This window comes from Danio aesculapii, chromosome 4 (assembly GCF_903798145.1).
Source record: "Danio aesculapii chromosome 4, fDanAes4.1, whole genome shotgun sequence".
NCBI lineage: Eukaryota > Metazoa > Chordata > Actinopteri > Cypriniformes > Danionidae > Danio > Danio aesculapii.
In genome coordinates, this window is record NC_079438.1 from 10,299,749 (window position 1) to 10,314,860 (window position 15,112).

At 42.8% G+C, this 15,112-nt stretch overlaps 17 non-coding genes across 17 annotated transcripts; 4 read left to right on the top strand and 13 right to left on the bottom strand.

The window, feature by feature from the left end:
• Nucleotides 1-1,847: 1,847 nt before the first annotated feature.
• Nucleotides 1,848-1,920, bottom strand: trnaf-gaa (transfer RNA phenylalanine (anticodon GAA)). The gene has a single exon. It is a non-coding gene; the product is annotated as a tRNA-Phe (tRNA).
• Nucleotides 1,921-2,008: 88 nt separating this feature from the next.
• On the bottom strand, nt 2,009-2,082 carry trnai-aau (transfer RNA isoleucine (anticodon AAU)). Its single transcript has one exon. It is a non-coding gene; the product is annotated as a tRNA-Ile (tRNA).
• Nucleotides 2,083-2,191: 109 nt separating this feature from the next.
• On the bottom strand, nt 2,192-2,263 carry trnaq-cug (transfer RNA glutamine (anticodon CUG)). The gene has a single exon. It is a non-coding gene; the product is annotated as a tRNA-Gln (tRNA).
• Nucleotides 2,264-3,172: 909 nt separating this feature from the next.
• Nucleotides 3,173-3,246, bottom strand: trnai-aau (transfer RNA isoleucine (anticodon AAU)). Its single transcript has one exon. It is a non-coding gene; the product is annotated as a tRNA-Ile (tRNA).
• A 2,308-nt stretch (nt 3,247-5,554) lies between these two features.
• trnaf-gaa (transfer RNA phenylalanine (anticodon GAA)) lies at nt 5,555-5,627 on the bottom strand. Its single transcript has one exon. It is a non-coding gene; the product is annotated as a tRNA-Phe (tRNA).
• An 88-nt stretch (nt 5,628-5,715) lies between these two features.
• trnai-aau (transfer RNA isoleucine (anticodon AAU)) lies at nt 5,716-5,789 on the bottom strand. The gene has a single exon. It is a non-coding gene; the product is annotated as a tRNA-Ile (tRNA).
• Nucleotides 5,790-5,898: 109 nt separating this feature from the next.
• trnaq-cug (transfer RNA glutamine (anticodon CUG)) lies at nt 5,899-5,970 on the bottom strand. Its single transcript has one exon. It is a non-coding gene; the product is annotated as a tRNA-Gln (tRNA).
• A 1,638-nt stretch (nt 5,971-7,608) lies between these two features.
• On the bottom strand, nt 7,609-7,681 carry trnaf-gaa (transfer RNA phenylalanine (anticodon GAA)). Its single transcript has one exon. It is a non-coding gene; the product is annotated as a tRNA-Phe (tRNA).
• A 79-nt stretch (nt 7,682-7,760) lies between these two features.
• On the bottom strand, nt 7,761-7,834 carry trnai-aau (transfer RNA isoleucine (anticodon AAU)). Its single transcript has one exon. It is a non-coding gene; the product is annotated as a tRNA-Ile (tRNA).
• A 109-nt stretch (nt 7,835-7,943) lies between these two features.
• trnaq-cug (transfer RNA glutamine (anticodon CUG)) lies at nt 7,944-8,015 on the bottom strand. The gene has a single exon. It is a non-coding gene; the product is annotated as a tRNA-Gln (tRNA).
• A 1,637-nt stretch (nt 8,016-9,652) lies between these two features.
• trnaf-gaa (transfer RNA phenylalanine (anticodon GAA)) lies at nt 9,653-9,725 on the bottom strand. Its single transcript has one exon. It is a non-coding gene; the product is annotated as a tRNA-Phe (tRNA).
• An 88-nt stretch (nt 9,726-9,813) lies between these two features.
• Nucleotides 9,814-9,887, bottom strand: trnai-aau (transfer RNA isoleucine (anticodon AAU)). The gene has a single exon. It is a non-coding gene; the product is annotated as a tRNA-Ile (tRNA).
• A 109-nt stretch (nt 9,888-9,996) lies between these two features.
• On the bottom strand, nt 9,997-10,068 carry trnaq-cug (transfer RNA glutamine (anticodon CUG)). Its single transcript has one exon. It is a non-coding gene; the product is annotated as a tRNA-Gln (tRNA).
• A 3,448-nt stretch (nt 10,069-13,516) lies between these two features.
• LOC130223861 (5S ribosomal RNA) lies at nt 13,517-13,635 on the top strand. The gene has a single exon (XR_008836972.1). It is a non-coding gene; the product is annotated as a 5S ribosomal RNA (ribosomal RNA).
• Nucleotides 13,636-13,816: 181 nt separating this feature from the next.
• On the top strand, nt 13,817-13,935 carry LOC130223708 (5S ribosomal RNA). Its single transcript, XR_008836828.1, has one exon. It is a non-coding gene; the product is annotated as a 5S ribosomal RNA (ribosomal RNA).
• Nucleotides 13,936-14,116: 181 nt separating this feature from the next.
• Nucleotides 14,117-14,235, top strand: LOC130223709 (5S ribosomal RNA). The gene has a single exon (XR_008836829.1). It is a non-coding gene; the product is annotated as a 5S ribosomal RNA (ribosomal RNA).
• Nucleotides 14,236-14,415: 180 nt separating this feature from the next.
• LOC130223710 (5S ribosomal RNA) lies at nt 14,416-14,534 on the top strand. Its single transcript, XR_008836830.1, has one exon. It is a non-coding gene; the product is annotated as a 5S ribosomal RNA (ribosomal RNA).
• The last annotated feature ends 578 nt before the right edge of the window (nt 14,535-15,112 follow it).

Genomic DNA, 15,112 nt, shown 5'->3' on the forward strand with positions numbered 1-15,112 from the left:
CCACGCTCTAACCAACTGAGCTAACCGGCCGTTTTTTACCAGTGTGCTGGAAAACCCAGAGTTACTGTCATTCTTTGGCCTTCAAGGGAACAGGATGCTATTTTAACTTTTTTGTGCGGTGCTGGCAAAATAAAAACAGGTCCCACCGAGATTTGAACTCAGATCACTGGATTCAGAGTCCAGAGTGCTAACCATTACACCATGGAACCTTTAGATGATATAGAGCTGCTGGCCGACATGAAGATGATGAATTAAAAAAATGGCCTTGCAGGAAAGTAGCAGAAGGTCCATCCAAGGCAAGGCCAATGTGCATTGATTTCTGAGTAACTCGTCATTCGGCATGCAGGGCTCCTCACACATTTACTGGAGCAGGACTAGGTAGGGCCTTCAAAAGAAAAGCACGCCATTCTAGGCAATTTGACGACTAAATGGCAGGCAGGGCAAAGAAGCCACCACAGAACAGATGTGATCTTATTTTTTCTTTTTCGACCACGTCTAAAATGTTCAATTTTGATTGTGAAAAGGGGAATTCGCTTAAATGGTAGACCGGTCGCTTAGCATGCGAGAAGTAGCGGGATCGATTCCCGCATTCTCCACTTGTGTTTTCATGCCTTTCACACTGGCTTTTATTGCAAAGCTGGTTGCACCTGGAGGGTTTAGAGCGAATTTCCTTACGTCAGCTTTGCCGGTTCTGTATAGTAGTAATCATTGCAATCCTTCAGAAACCCTATCAAGTCACAGTTTTCTTTTATTCGATGGCGCGTCCGCAGTGGGAAATCAAAGCACTAAATATATAGCAGAGTGCTGTCGATTAGGCCATAGGAATCATCACCAGAAGCGATGTGACCACCTGGGAGAAAGATAGCGTTTTGGTCAAATGGAAGCAGGTGGACTTGAGGGTGAAGCAGCTGGACTTGAGGGTCCTAGAAAACCCATAGTAACTGTTATTCTCTGGCCTTCAAGGGAATAGAACGCTATTTTAGCTTTTTTGTGCGGTGCTGGCAAAAAAAAAACAGGTCCCATCTAGATTTGAATTTAGATCGCTGGATGCAGAGTGCTATCCATTACATTATGGAACCTCAAGATGGTGTAGAGCTGCTGCCCGAGATGAAGATGATGAATTAAAAAACTGGCCTTGCAGGAAAGTAGCAGAAGGTCCATCCAAGGCAAGGCCAATGTGCATTGATTTCTGAGTAACTCGTCATTCGGCATGCAGGGCTCCTCACACATTTACTGGAGCATTACTAGGTAGGGCCTTCAAAAGAAAAGCACGCCATTCTAGGCAATTTGACGACTAAATGGCAGGCAGGGCAAAGAAGCCACCACAGAACAGATGTGATCTTATTTTTTCTTTTTCGACCACGTCTAAAATGTTCAATTTTGATTGTGAAAAGGGGAATTAGCTTAAATGGTAGAACGGTCGCTTAGCATGCATGAGAGAGGTAGCTGGATCGATGCCCGCATTATCCACTTCTGTTTTCATGCCTTTCACACTGGCTTTTATTGCAAAGCTGGTTGCACCTGGAGGGTTTAGAGCGAATTTCCTTACGTCAGCTTTGCCGGTTCTGTATAGTACTAATCATTGCAATCCTTCAGAAGCCCTATCAAGTCACAGTTTTCTTTTATTCGATGGCGCGTCCGCAGTGGGAAATCAAAGCACTAAATATATAGCAGAGTGCTGTCGATTAGGCCATAGGAATCATCACCAGAAGCGATGTGACCACCTGGGAGAAAGATAGCGTTTTGGTCAAATGGAAGCAGGTGGACTTAAGGGTGAAGCGGCTAGGCTTTTTGGGTGACTTTCATTCAACTGACCCTGTGCCCAAAACAGAACAACAACAATGCTTTGCCGAAACCCGGGATCGAACCAGGGACCTTTAGATCTTCAGTCTAACGCTCTCCCAACTGAGCTATTTCGGCTGCCATGACACAGCTTTCCTGAAGCAGGGATGTCTGTGAGACCAAGCTGAGCCCTTAAGTGCATCTGAGGCATAAGAGATTAAAAATTTGGCCAGTACGGGTATCGAACCCGCGACCTTGGCGTTATTAGCACCACGCTCTATCCAACTGAGCTAACCTGCCGTTTTCTTACCACTGTGCTCGAAAACCCAGAGTTACTGTCAGTCTTTGGCCTTCAAGGGAACAGGTTGCTATTTTAACATTTTTTGTGCGGTGCTGGCAAAATAAAAACAGGTCCCACCGAGATTTGAACTCGGATCACTGGATTCAGAGTCCAGACTGCTAACCATTACACCATGGAACCTTTAGGTGATATAGAGCTGCTGGCCGACATGAAGATGATGAATTAAAAGACTGGCCTTGCAGGAAAGTAGCAGAAGGTCCATCCAAGGCAAGGCCAATGTGCATTGATTTCTGAGTAACTCGTCATTCGGCTTGCAGGGCTCCTCACACATTTACTGGAGCACTACTAGGTAGGGCCTTCAAAAGAAAAGCACGCCATTCTAGGCAATTTGACGACTAAATGGCAGGCAGGGCAAAGAAGCCACCACAGAACAGATGTGATCTTATTTTTTCTTTTTCGACCACGTCTAAAATGTTCAATTTTGATTGTGAAAAGGGGAATTAGCTTAAATGGTAGAACGGTCGCTTAGCATGCATGAGAGAGGTAGCTGGATCGATGCCCGCATTATCCACTTCTGTTTTCATGCCTTTCACACTGGCTTTTATTGCAAAGCTGGTTGCACCTGGAGGGTTTAGAGCGAATTTCCTTATGTCAGCTTTGCCGGTTCTGTATAGTACTAATTATTGCAATCCTTCAGAAGCCCTATCAAGTCACAGTTTTCTTTTATTCGATGGCGCGTCCGCAGTGGGAAATCAAAGCACTAAATATATAGCAGAGTGCTGTCGATTAGGCCATAGGAATCATCACCAGAAGCGATGTGACCACCTGGGAGAAAGATAGCGTTTTGGTCGAATGGAAGCAGGTGGACTTAAGGGTGAAGCGGCTAGGCTTTTTGGGTGACTTTCATTCAACTGACCCTGTGCCAAAAACAGAACAACAACATTGCTTTGCCGAAACCTGGGATCTTCAGTCTAACGCTCTCCCAACTGAGCTATTTCGGCTGCCATGACACAGCTTTCCTGCAGCAGGGATGTCTGTGAGACCAAGCTGAGCCCTTAAGTGCATCTGAGGCATAAGAGAGTAAAAAGTTGGCCAGTACGGGTATCGAACCCACGACCTTGGCGTTATTAGCACCACGCTCTGACCAACTGAGCTAACCAGCCATTTTCTCACCAGTGTGCTGGAAAACCCATAGTTAGCGTCATTCTTTGGCCTTCAAGGGAACAGGTTGCTATTTTAACTTTTTTTTTGTGCGGTGCTGGCAAAATAAAAACAGGTCCCACCGAGATTTGAACTCGGATAACTGGATTCAGAGTCCAGAGTGCTAATCATTACATCATGGAACCTTAAGATGATATAGAGCTGCACAGTGGCTTTTATTGCAAAGCTGGTTGCACCTGGAGGGTTTCGATCGAATTTCCTTACGTCAGCTTTGCCGGTTCTGTGTAGTACTAATCATTGCAATCCTTCAGAAGCCCTATCCACTCACAGTTTTCTTTTATTCGATGGCGCGTCCGCAGTGGGAAATCAAAGCACTTAATATATAGCAGAGTGCTGTCGATTAGGCCATAGGAATCATCACCAGAAGCGATGTGACCACCTGGGAGAAAGATAGCGTTTTGGTCAAATGGAAGCAGGTGGACTTGAGGGTGAAGCAGCTGGACTTGAGGGTCCTAGAAAACCCATAGTAACTGTTATTCTCTGGCCTTCAAGGGAATAGAACGCTATTTTAGCTTTTTTGTGCGGTGCTGGCAAAAAAAAACAGGTCCCATCTAGATTTGAATTTAGATCGCTGGATGCAGAGTGCTATCCATTACATTATGGAACCTCAAGATGGTGTAGAGCTGCTGCCCGAGATGAAGATGATGAATTAAAAAACTGGCCTTGCAGGAAAGTAGCAGAAGGTCCATCCAAGGCAAGGCCAATGTGCATTGATTTCTGAGTAACTCGTCATTCGGCATGCAGGGCTCCTCACACATTTACTGGAGCATTACTAGGTAGGGCCTTCAAAAGAAAAGCACGCCATTCTAGGCAATTTGACGACTAAATGGCAGGCAGGGCAAAGAAGCCACCACAGAACAGATGTGATCTTATTTTTTCTTTTTCGACCACGTCTAAAATGTTCAATTTTGATTGTGAAAAGGGGAATTAGCTTAAATGGTAGAACGGTCGCTTAGCATGCATGAGAGAGGTAGCTGGATCGATGCCCGCATTATCCACTTCTGTTTTCATGCCTTTCACACTGGCTTTTATTGCAAAGCTGGTTGCACCTGGAGGGTTTAGAGCGAATTTCCTTACGTTAGCTTTGCCGGTTCTGTGTAGTACTAATCATTGCAATCCTTCAGAAGCCCTATCCAGTCACAGTTTTCTTTTATTCGATGGCGCGTCCGCAGTGGGAAATCAAAGCACTAAATATATAGCAGAGTGCTGTCGATTAGGCCATAGGAATCATCACCAGAAGCGATGTGACCACCTGGGAGAAAGATAGCGTTTTAGTCAAATGGAAGCAGGTGGACTTGAGGGTGAAGCAGCTGGACTTGAGGGTCCTAGAAAACCCATAGTAACTGCTATTCTCTGGCCTTCAAGGGAATAGAATGCTATTTTAGCTTTTTTGTGCGGTGCTGGCAAAAAAAAAAAAAGGTCCCATCTAGATTTGAATTTAGATCGCTGGATGCAGAGTGCTATCCATTACATTATGGAACCTCAAGATGGTGTAGAGCTGCTGCCCGAGATGAAGATGATGAATTAAAAAACTGGCCTTGCAGGAAAGTAGCAGAAGGTCCATCCAAGGCAAGGCCAATGTGCATTGATTTCTGAGTAACTCGTCATTCGGCATGCAGGGCTCCTCACACATTTACTGGAGCATTACTAGGTAGGGCCTTCAAAAGAAATGCACGCCATTCCAGGCAATTTGACGACTAAATGGCAGGCAGGGCAAAGAAGCCACCACAGAACAGATGTGATCTTATTTTTTCTTTTTTGACCACGTCTAAAATGTTCAATTTTAATTGTGAAAAGGGGAATTAGCTTAAATGGTAGAATGGTCGCTTAGCATGCATGAGAGAAGTAGCTGGATCGATGCCCGCATTATCCACTTCTGTTTTCATGCCTTTCACACTGGCTTTTATTGCAAAGCTGGTTGCACCTGGAGGGTTTAGAGCGAATTTCCTTACGTCAGCTTTGCCGGTTCTGTATAGTACTAATCATTGCAATCCTTCAGAAGCCCTATAAAGTCACAGTTTTCTTTTATTCGATGGCGCGTCCGCAGTGGGAAATCAAAGCACTAAATATATAGCAGAGTGCTGTCGATTAGGCCATAGGAATCATCACCAGAAGCGATGTGACCACCTGGGAGAAAGATAGCGTTTTGGTCAAATGGAAGCAGGTGGACTTAAGGGTGAAGCGGCTAGGCTTTTTGGGTGACTTTCATTCAACTGACCCTGTGCCCAAAACAGAACAACAACAATGCTTTGCCGAAACCCGGGATCGAACCAGGGACCTTTATATCTTCAGTCTAACGCTCTCCCAACTGAGCTATTTCGGCTGCCATGACACAGCTTTCCTGCAGCAGGGATGTCTGTGAGACCAAGCTGAGCCCCTAAGTGCATCTGAGGCATAAGAGAGTAAAAATTTGGCCAGTACGGGTATCGAACCCGCGACCTTGGCGTTATTAGCACCACGCTCTAACCAACTGAGCTAACCGGCCGTTTTTTTACCAGTGTGCTGGAAAACCCAGAGTTACTGTCATTCTTTGGCCTTCAAAGGAACAGGATGCTATTTTAACTTTTTTTGTGCGGTGCTGGCAAAATAAAAACAGGTCCCACCGAGATTTGAACTCGGATCACTGGATTCAGAGTCCAGAGTGCTAACCATTACACCATGGAACCTTTAGATGATATAGAGCTGCTGGCCGACATGAAGATGATGAATTAAAAAAATGGCCTTGCAGGAAAGTAGCAGAAGGTCCATCCAAGGCAAGGCCAATGTGCATTGATTTCTGAGTAACTCGTCATTCGGCATGCAGGGCTCCTCACACATTTACTCGAGCAGGACTAGGTAGGGCCTTCAAAAGAAAAGCACGCCATTCTAGGCAATTTGACGACTAAATGGCAGGCAGGGCAAAGAAGCCACCACAGAACAGATGTGATCTTGTTTTTTCTTTTTCGACCACGTCTAAAATGTTAAATTTTGATTGTGAAAAGGGGAATTAGCTTAAATGGTAGACCGGTCGCTTAGCATGCGAGAAGTAGCGGGATCGATTCCCGCATTCTCCACTTGTGTTTTCATGCCTTTCACACTGGCTTTTATTGCAAAGCTGGTTGCACCTGGAGGGTTTAGAGCGAATTTCCTTACGTTAGCTTTGCCGGTTCTGTGTAGTACTAATCATTGCAATCCTTCAGAAGCCCTATCCAGTCACAGTTTTCTTTTATTCGATGGCGCGTCCGCAGTGGGAAATCAAAGCACTAAATATATAGCAGAGTGCTGTCGATTAGGCCATAGGAATCATCACCAGAAGCGATGTGACCACCTGGGAGAAAGATAGCGTTTTAGTCAAATGGAAGCAGGTGGACTTGAGGGTGAAGCAGCTGGACTTGAGGGTCCTAGAAAACCCATAGTAACTGCTATTCTCTGGCCTTCAAGGGAATAGAATGCTATTTTAGCTTTTTTGTGCGGTGCTGGCAAAAAAAAAAAAGGTCCCATCTAGATTTGAATTTAGATCGCTGGATGCAGAGTGCTATCCATTACATTATGGAACCTCAAGATGGTGTAGAGCTGCTGCCCGAGATGAAGATGATGAATTAAAAAACTGGCCTTGCAGGAAAGTAGCAGAAGGTCCATCCAAGGCAAGGCCAATGTGCATTGATTTCTGAGTAACTCGTCATTCGGCATGCAGGGCTCCTCACACATTTACTGGAGCATTACTAGGTAGGGCCTTCAAAAGAAAAGCACGCCATTCCAGGCAATTTGATGACTAAATGGCAGGCAGGGCAAAGAAGCCACCACAGAACAGATGTGATCTTATTTTTTCTTTTTTGACCACGTCTAAAATGTTCAATTTTAATTGTGAAAAGGGGAATTAGCTTAAATGGTAGAACGTTCCCTTAGCATGCATGAGAGAGGTAGCTGGATCGATGCCCGCATTATCCACTTCTGTTTTCATGCCTTTCACACTGGCTTTTATTGCAAAGCTGGTTGCACCTGGAGGGTTTAGAGCAAATTTCCTTACGTCAGCTTTGCCGGTTCTGTATAGTACTAATCATTGCAATCCTTCAGAAGCCCTATAAAGTCACAGTTTTCTTTTATTCGATGGCGCGTCCGCAGTGGGAAATCAAAGCACGAAATATATAGCAGAGTGCTGTCGATTAGCCCATAGGAATCATCACCAGAAGCGATGTGACCACCTGGGAGAAAGATAGCATTTTGGTCAAATGGAAGCAGGTGGACTTAAGGGTGAAGCGGCTAGGCTTTTTGGGTGACTTTCATTCAACTGACCCTGTGCCCAAAACAGAACAACAACATTGCTTTGCCGAAACCCGAGATCGAACCAGGGACCTTTAGATCTTCAGTCTAACGCTCTCCTAACTGAGCTATTTCGGCTGCCATGACACAGCTTTCCTGCAGCAGGGATGTCTGTGAGACCAAGCTGAGCCCTTAAGTGCATCTGAGAGTAAAAATTTGGCCAGGATGGGTATCGAACCCACGACCTTGGCATTATTAGCACCACGCTCTAACCAACTGAGCTAACCGGCCGTTTTTTTAGTAGTGTGGTGGAAAACCCAGAGTTACTGTCATTCTTTGGCCTTCAAGGGAACAGGATGCTATTTTAACTTTTTTTGTGCAGCGCTGGCAAAATAAAAACAGGTCCCACCGAGATTTAAACTCGGCTCACTGGATTCAGAGTCCAGAGTGCTAACCATTACACCATGGAACCTTAAGATGATATAGAGCTGCTGCCCGACTTGAAGATGATGAATTAAAAAATGGCCTTGCACGAAAGTAGCAGAAGGTCTATCCAAGGCAAGGGCAATGTGCATTGATTTCTGAGTAACTCGTCATTCGGAATGCAGGGCTCCTCACACATTTACTGGAGCAGGACTAGGTAGGGCCTTCAAAAGAAAAGCATGCTATTCTAGGCAATTTGACGACTAAATGGCAGGCAGGGCAAAGAAGCCACCACAGAACAGATGTGATCTTATTTTTTCTTTTTTGACCACGTCTAAAATGTTCAATTTGGCTTGTGAAAAGGGGAATTAGCTTAAATGGTAGAACGGTCGCTTAGCATGCGAGAAGTAGCGGGATCGATGCACGCATTCTCCACTTGTGTTTTCATGCCTTTCACACTGGCTTTTATTGCAAAGCTGGTTGCACCTGGAGGGTTTAGAGCGAATTTCCTTACGTTAGCTTTGCCGGTTCTGTGTAGTACAATCATTGCAATCCTTCAGAAGCCCTATCCAGTCACAGTTTTCTTTTATTCGATGGCGCGTCCGCAGTGGGAAATCAAAGCACTAAATATATAGCAGAGTGCTGTCGATTAGGCCATAGGAATCATCACCAGAAGCGATGTGACCACCTGGGAGAAAGATAGCGTTTTGGTCAAATGGAAGCAGGTGGACTTGAGGGTGAAGCAGCTGGACTTGAGGGTCCTAGAAAACCCATAGTAACTGTTATTCTCTGGCCTTCAAGGGAATAGAACGCTATTTTAGCTTTTTTTGTGCGGTGCTGGCAAAAAAAAACAGGTCCCATCTAGATTTGAATTTAGATCGCTGGATGCAGAGTGCTATCCATTACATTATGGAACCTCAAGATGGTGTAGAGCTGCTGCCCGAGATGAAGATGATGAATTAAAAAAACTGGCCTTGCAGGAAAGTAGCAGAAGGTCCATCCAAGGCAAGGCCAATGTGCATTGATTTCTGAGTAACTCGTCATTCGGCATGCAGGGCTCCTCACACATTTACTGGAGCAGGACTAGGTAGGGCCTTCAAAAGAAAAGCACGCCATTCTAGGCAATTTGACGACTAAATGGCAGGCAGGGCAAAGAAGCCACCACAGAACAGATGTGATCTTATTTTTTCTTTTTCGACCACGTCTAAAATGTTCAATTTTGATTGTGAAAAGGGGAATTAGCTTAAATGGTAGAACGGTCGCTTAGCATGCATGTGAGAGGTAGCTGGATCGATGCCCGCATTATCCACTTCTGTTTTCATGCCTTTCACACTGGCTTTTATTGCAAAGCTGGTTGCACCTGGAGGGTTTAGAGCGAATTTCCTTACGTCAGCTTTGCCGGTTCTGTATAGTACTAATCATTGCAATCCTTCAGAAGCCCTATCAAGTCACAGTTTTTTTTTATTCGATGGCGCGTCCGCAGTGGGAAATCAAAGCACTAAATATATAGCAGAGTGCTGTCGATTAGGCCATAGGAATCATCACCAGAAGCGGTGTGACCACCTGGGAGAAAGATAGCGTTTTGGTCAAATGGAAGCAGGTGGACTTAAGGGTGGAGCGGCTAGGCTTTTTGGGTGACTTTCATTCAACTGACCCTGTGCCCAAAACAGAACAACAACAATGCTTTGCCAAAACCCGGGATTGAACCAGGGACCTTTAGATCTTCAGTCTAACGCTCTCCCAACTGAGCTATTTCGGCTGCCATGACACAGCTTTCCTGCAGCAGGGATGTCTGTGAGACCAAGCTGAGCCCCTAAGTGCATCTGAGGCATAAGAGAGTAAAAATTTGGCCAGTACGGGTATCGAACCCGCGACGTTGGCGTTATTAGCACCACGCTCTAACCAACTGAGCTAACCGGCCGTTTTTTTACCAGTGTGCTGGAAAACCCAGAGTTACTGTCATTCTTTGGCCTTCAAAGGAACAGGATGCTATTTTAACTTTTTTTGTGCGGTGCTGGCAAAATAAAAACAGGTCCCACCGAGATTTGAACTCGGATCACTGGATTCAGAGTCCAGAGTGCTAACCATTACACCATGGAACCTTTAGATGATATAGAGCTGCTGGCCGACATGAAGATGATAAATTAAAAAAATGGCCTTGCAGGAAAGTAGCAGAAGGTCCATCCAAGGCAAGGCCAATGTGCATTGATTTCTGAGTAACTCGTCATTCGGCATGCAGGGCTCCTCACACATTTACTGGAGCAGGACTAGGTAGGGCCTTCAAAAGAAAAGCACGCCATTCTAGGCAATTTGACGACTAAATGGCAGGCAGGGCAAAGAAGCCACCACAGAACAGATGTGATCCTATTTTTTCTTTTTCGACCACGTCTAAAATGTTCAATTTTGATTGTGAAAAGGGCATGAGAGAGGTAGCTGGATCGATGCCCGCATTCTCCACTTGTGTTTTCATGCCTTTCACAGTGGCTTTTATTGCAAAGCTGGTTGCACCTGGAGGTTTAGAGCGAATTTCCTTACGTCAGCTTTGTGTAGTAATGAAGTAATGAAGACATTTTAAAAGAAATAAAAACATACTATGAGGAGGTATTTAAAACACAGGGAGTTGATGAATTACAAATGGAAAAATTATTAAAACAGATAAAAACAAAAATAGATGAAGAGGACAAAAGAGAATGTGACCAAGAAATAAGAGAAGAAGAAATAAGAAAAGCAATAGAAAGCTTGAAGAAAAGGAAAAGTTCAGGAATAGACGGGTTAAATAGTGAATTTTACGTATGTTTTAAAGAAATTTTATTACCAATTTTAACTGAAATTTATAAAGAAATACTGCAAAAAGAAGAATTAAATGAAAGAATGGGAATGGGATTAATGAAATTAATACACAAAAAAGGAGAAAAGACATTGTTAAAAAATGACAGACCAATCACAATGTTAAACACAGATTTGAAGATTTGAACTCAAATTTTAGCAAATCGATTAAAAGAAGTGATGCCAAAAATAATTCAAACAACACAGGCCTACGCGATAAAAGGAAGAGACATAGCAGACATAACAATGAGCATAAAAGACATCATAGAATATATGAAGGACAAAAAAGAGGAAGGATATATAATGAGTTTGGATTTCGAAAAGCTTTTGACAGAGTTGAACACCAGTTTTTATTTAAAGTACTTAAAAAGTTTGGTTTTGGAGAAGTTTTTAGAAAATGGATCAGGATTTTATATAAGGATATTTTAACAAAAATTAAATGTAATGGCTTTTTAACAGAATGTTTTAAAATAACAAGATCGATAAGGCAAGGATGTCCTCTGTCAGCACTCTTATATTCACTTGTGGCAGAATCCCTGGGTCTAGCTATCAATGAAGAAGAAAAAATAAAAGGAATCGTAATTGAAGAAAATAAAGTAAATCAAATGCTTCAATATGCTGATGACACTACATTAATAGTAAAAGGAAAAGAGAGTGTGAAAGAAGCAATGATAATAGTACAACAACTTTGTAAAGGATCGGGACGTAAAGTAAATGGAGACAAAATGGTTTATATGAAGTTTGGAAAGGAGACAGATTTAACAGAATGCACTCATTTTAAAGAAGTAGAAGAAATAAAGATTTTAGGGGTTTTAATGGGGAAAGATGCCAGAACAGCTAGAGATAAGATGTGGGAGGGTTTTTTAACAGATATAGAAAGGAGGTTAAATTACTGGAAACTAAGAACACTGACATTAAAAGGAAAAGTTTTAATTATAAATGTTTTAATGGAGTCTAAATTGTGGCATGTTTTATATGTTTTAGAAATGCCAATGTGGATAGAAAAGAGGTTGAAAAAATGTTTTACTGATTTTTTATGGGGAGGTAAGCCACCAAGGATTGCTTTTAATACAGTTGTAGGGGAAACAGACAAGGGTGGGTTGGGTTTAATAGATGTAGAACAAAGGAAAAATAGTTTAAGAGTGAAAAGAATAAAGAAGTATCTAGAAAAAGAAAACAAAGCAGAGTGGAAAAAAACAATGAAATATTTTTTAAACAAATGTGGTCATTTTAACATGGGAGATGGGATTTTATGGATGAAAACAAAAGCTTGGATGACAGAAAACGTACCTGAATTTTATAGAGAAATTTTAAGTGCGTGGGGGAACTTTTTAACTATAGTGCAATATAATCCACATGGAAGGGAAAACATTTTAAACCAACCTCTTTTCTTGAACAACAACATTTTAAGTCAAGGGAAGGTTTTATTTTTTAAGAAATGGATAGAAGTTGGCATTTTAAAAGTAAGGGACATTTTATATGAATTTAAAGAAGGCTTTTTAACTGAACAATATGTTATAGACACAATGGAGGAGGCGAAAGAGGAATACAACAGAAGGGAAATTGAGAAAAATCTTGACATAATTAAACAGGCAATTCCGAAAGAATGGGTACGAAGCATAGATAATTTTGAAAAAGAAAAAGAAACAAATGAAGTGTATGTGAAAATAGGAGAAAAAAACACACGATTTTAAAGAATGTACTGTGAAGAATATTTATTGTTTTTTTAGAGAGAAAGTTTTTAAAGAACCAACAGCAAACAAATACTGGATGGAAAAATACAATGTAAAAGCAAATGAAATATGGGGGAACATGAAAGGAAGGTATGTAGAAACAAAAGTCGAATGTCTAGAATTTTTAATAAGGCACAAAGCAATCTTTTCAGATGTCATTTTAAACAAGATAGGGATGGAACAAAGTGCAATATGTAAAGTATGTCAAAAAGAGGAAGAGGGTTTTTTACACATGTTTTTATATTGTCAAGAATTGGAAAGTTTTTTAAAAGATTGTAAAGTTTTAATTAAAGGATTACTTGGAGACTGGGATGAAAATGAAACAGAATATTGATGTTGGGATGGAATAAGAATAATGAAAATAAGAAAATTGTCAACCTATGTATCATGCTGATGAAGAATGCAATGTGGGAAAGAAGAATTGTGGCAAAAAAAGAGAAAATTGTGATGGATGTATGGGCAATTTTAAGGAGGAAAACGGAAGGATATATGGAAAAACTGTATATATATTATAAAAACGAGGACAATTTAGGTGAACTGCACAAAATCTTGACGAACAAAGCATGTCAAGTTTTTAAAGAAATGAACTGGAATTTACCACAGTTTTAATGTTTTTGATTCCAAATGATTTTTTAATATGTACTGTATTATGCTTTACCGTGTAAAATTGTAACTGAAATTATTTTTAATAAAAAAAAAAAAAAAAAAAAAAAGGCAATGCCTGATCTCATCTGAACTCGGAAGCAAAGCAGGGTTGGGCCTGGTTAGTACTTGGATGGGAGACCGCCTGGGAATACCAGGTGCTGTAAGCTTTTTGAATTCCTTCATTTGGCAAAAAAATTTATAAATACATTTTTTTTTTAAAAAGAGGTAAACTATTGAGGGGCCAAGGGCATTGTTTCTGTCGGTGCTGTTTCAAGGCAAGCTGAGCGGCGCTCGGCTCCTGGTGCTGCGCCTATTTTTAAATAGCCAACTCTTGACTGCTGCTCTCGCTTACGGCTATACCACCCTGGCAATGCCTGATCTCATCTGAACTCGGAAGCAAAGCAGGGTTGGGCCTGGTTAGTACTTGGATGGGAGACCGCCTGGGAATACCAGGTGCTGTAAGCTTTTTGAATTCCTTCATTTGGCAGAAAAATTAATAAATACTTTTTTTTTTTTAAAAAAGAGGTAAACTATTGAGGGGCCAAGGGCATTGTTTCTGTCAGTGCTGTTTCAAGGCAAGCTGAGCGGCGCTCGGCTCCTGGTGCTGCGCCTATTTTTAAATAGCCAACTCTTGACTGCTGCTCTCGCTTACGGCCATACCACCCTGGCAATGCCTGATCTCATCTGAACTCGGAAGCAAAGCAGGGTTGGGCCTGGTTAGTACTTGGATGGGAGACCGCCTGGGAATACCAGGTGCTGTAAGCTTTTTGAATTCCTTCATTTGGCAGAAAAATTAATAAATACTTTTTTTTTTTAAAAAAAGAGGTAAACTATTGAGGGGCCAAGGGCATTGTTTCTGTCAGTGCTGTTTCAAGGCAAGCTGAGCGGCGCTCGGCTCCTGGTGCTGCGCCTATTTTTAAATAGCCAACTCTTGACTGCTGCTCTCGCTTACGGCCATACCACCCTGGCAATGCCTGATCTCATCTGAACTCGGAAGCAAAGCAGGGTTGGGCCTGGTTAGTACTTGGATGGGAGACCGCCTGGGAATACCAGGTGCTGTAAGCTTTTTGAATTCCTTCATTTGGCAAAAAAATTAATAAATAAATTTTTTTTTTAAAAAAGAGGTAAACTATTGAGGGGCCAAGGGTATTGTTTCTGTCAGTGCTGTTTCAAGGCAAGCTGAGCAGCGCTCGGCTCCTGGTGCTGCGCCTATTTTTAAATAGCCAACTCTTGACTGCTGCTCTCGCTTACGGCCATACCACCCTGGCAATGCCTGATCTCATCTGAACTCGGAAGCAAAGCAGGGTTGGGCCTGGTTAGTACTTGGATGGGAGACCGCCTGGGAATACCAGGTGCTGTAAGCTTTTTGAATTCCTTCATTTGGAATATATTCAAAAAAAAAAAAAAAAAAGGTCAGTGTTTCCACCGGTGGACCAAACACTCACCCAGAAGGGCATTGATTTTTCTTCCAGCGGTCTGGTGACAGCGTACCAGGCTGGCCTTGGAGATCAGTCTGCCTTCTTTCGCCTGCTTCGTTCTCACCTCTTGGACCCCACAACTTGCCTGCGTATGCTACAAATGAGAGCTCTAACCCTTTGCGTACCAAGCTCGAACTCACGCTGGCTGGTTGATAAAAAGGAAATTCCCAGTTGAAAACCGTCGATCTCTTCCAAGAACAAGTCTGCAGAAACGGGATGTAAGTCAAAAGTCAGCCCTGATGATATACCCCCACCAGCTCAACAGAAAGTGCTATAACCGTACTCAACTCAGGGCGGGAACGTGTAGGGGTAATTTTGTGGGTCGTAAGTTTCCAGAGGTCCGGGGGGCTTAGGACCTTTGGCCACCCCTCACTTGAGGGCCGGGTCCGGGAATGGTGCCGGCGCTGCTGGAGACCTCCTCTTCCTCCTCCACTCTGTTGCTGAGGTCTGAGAGCTGGGCCTGG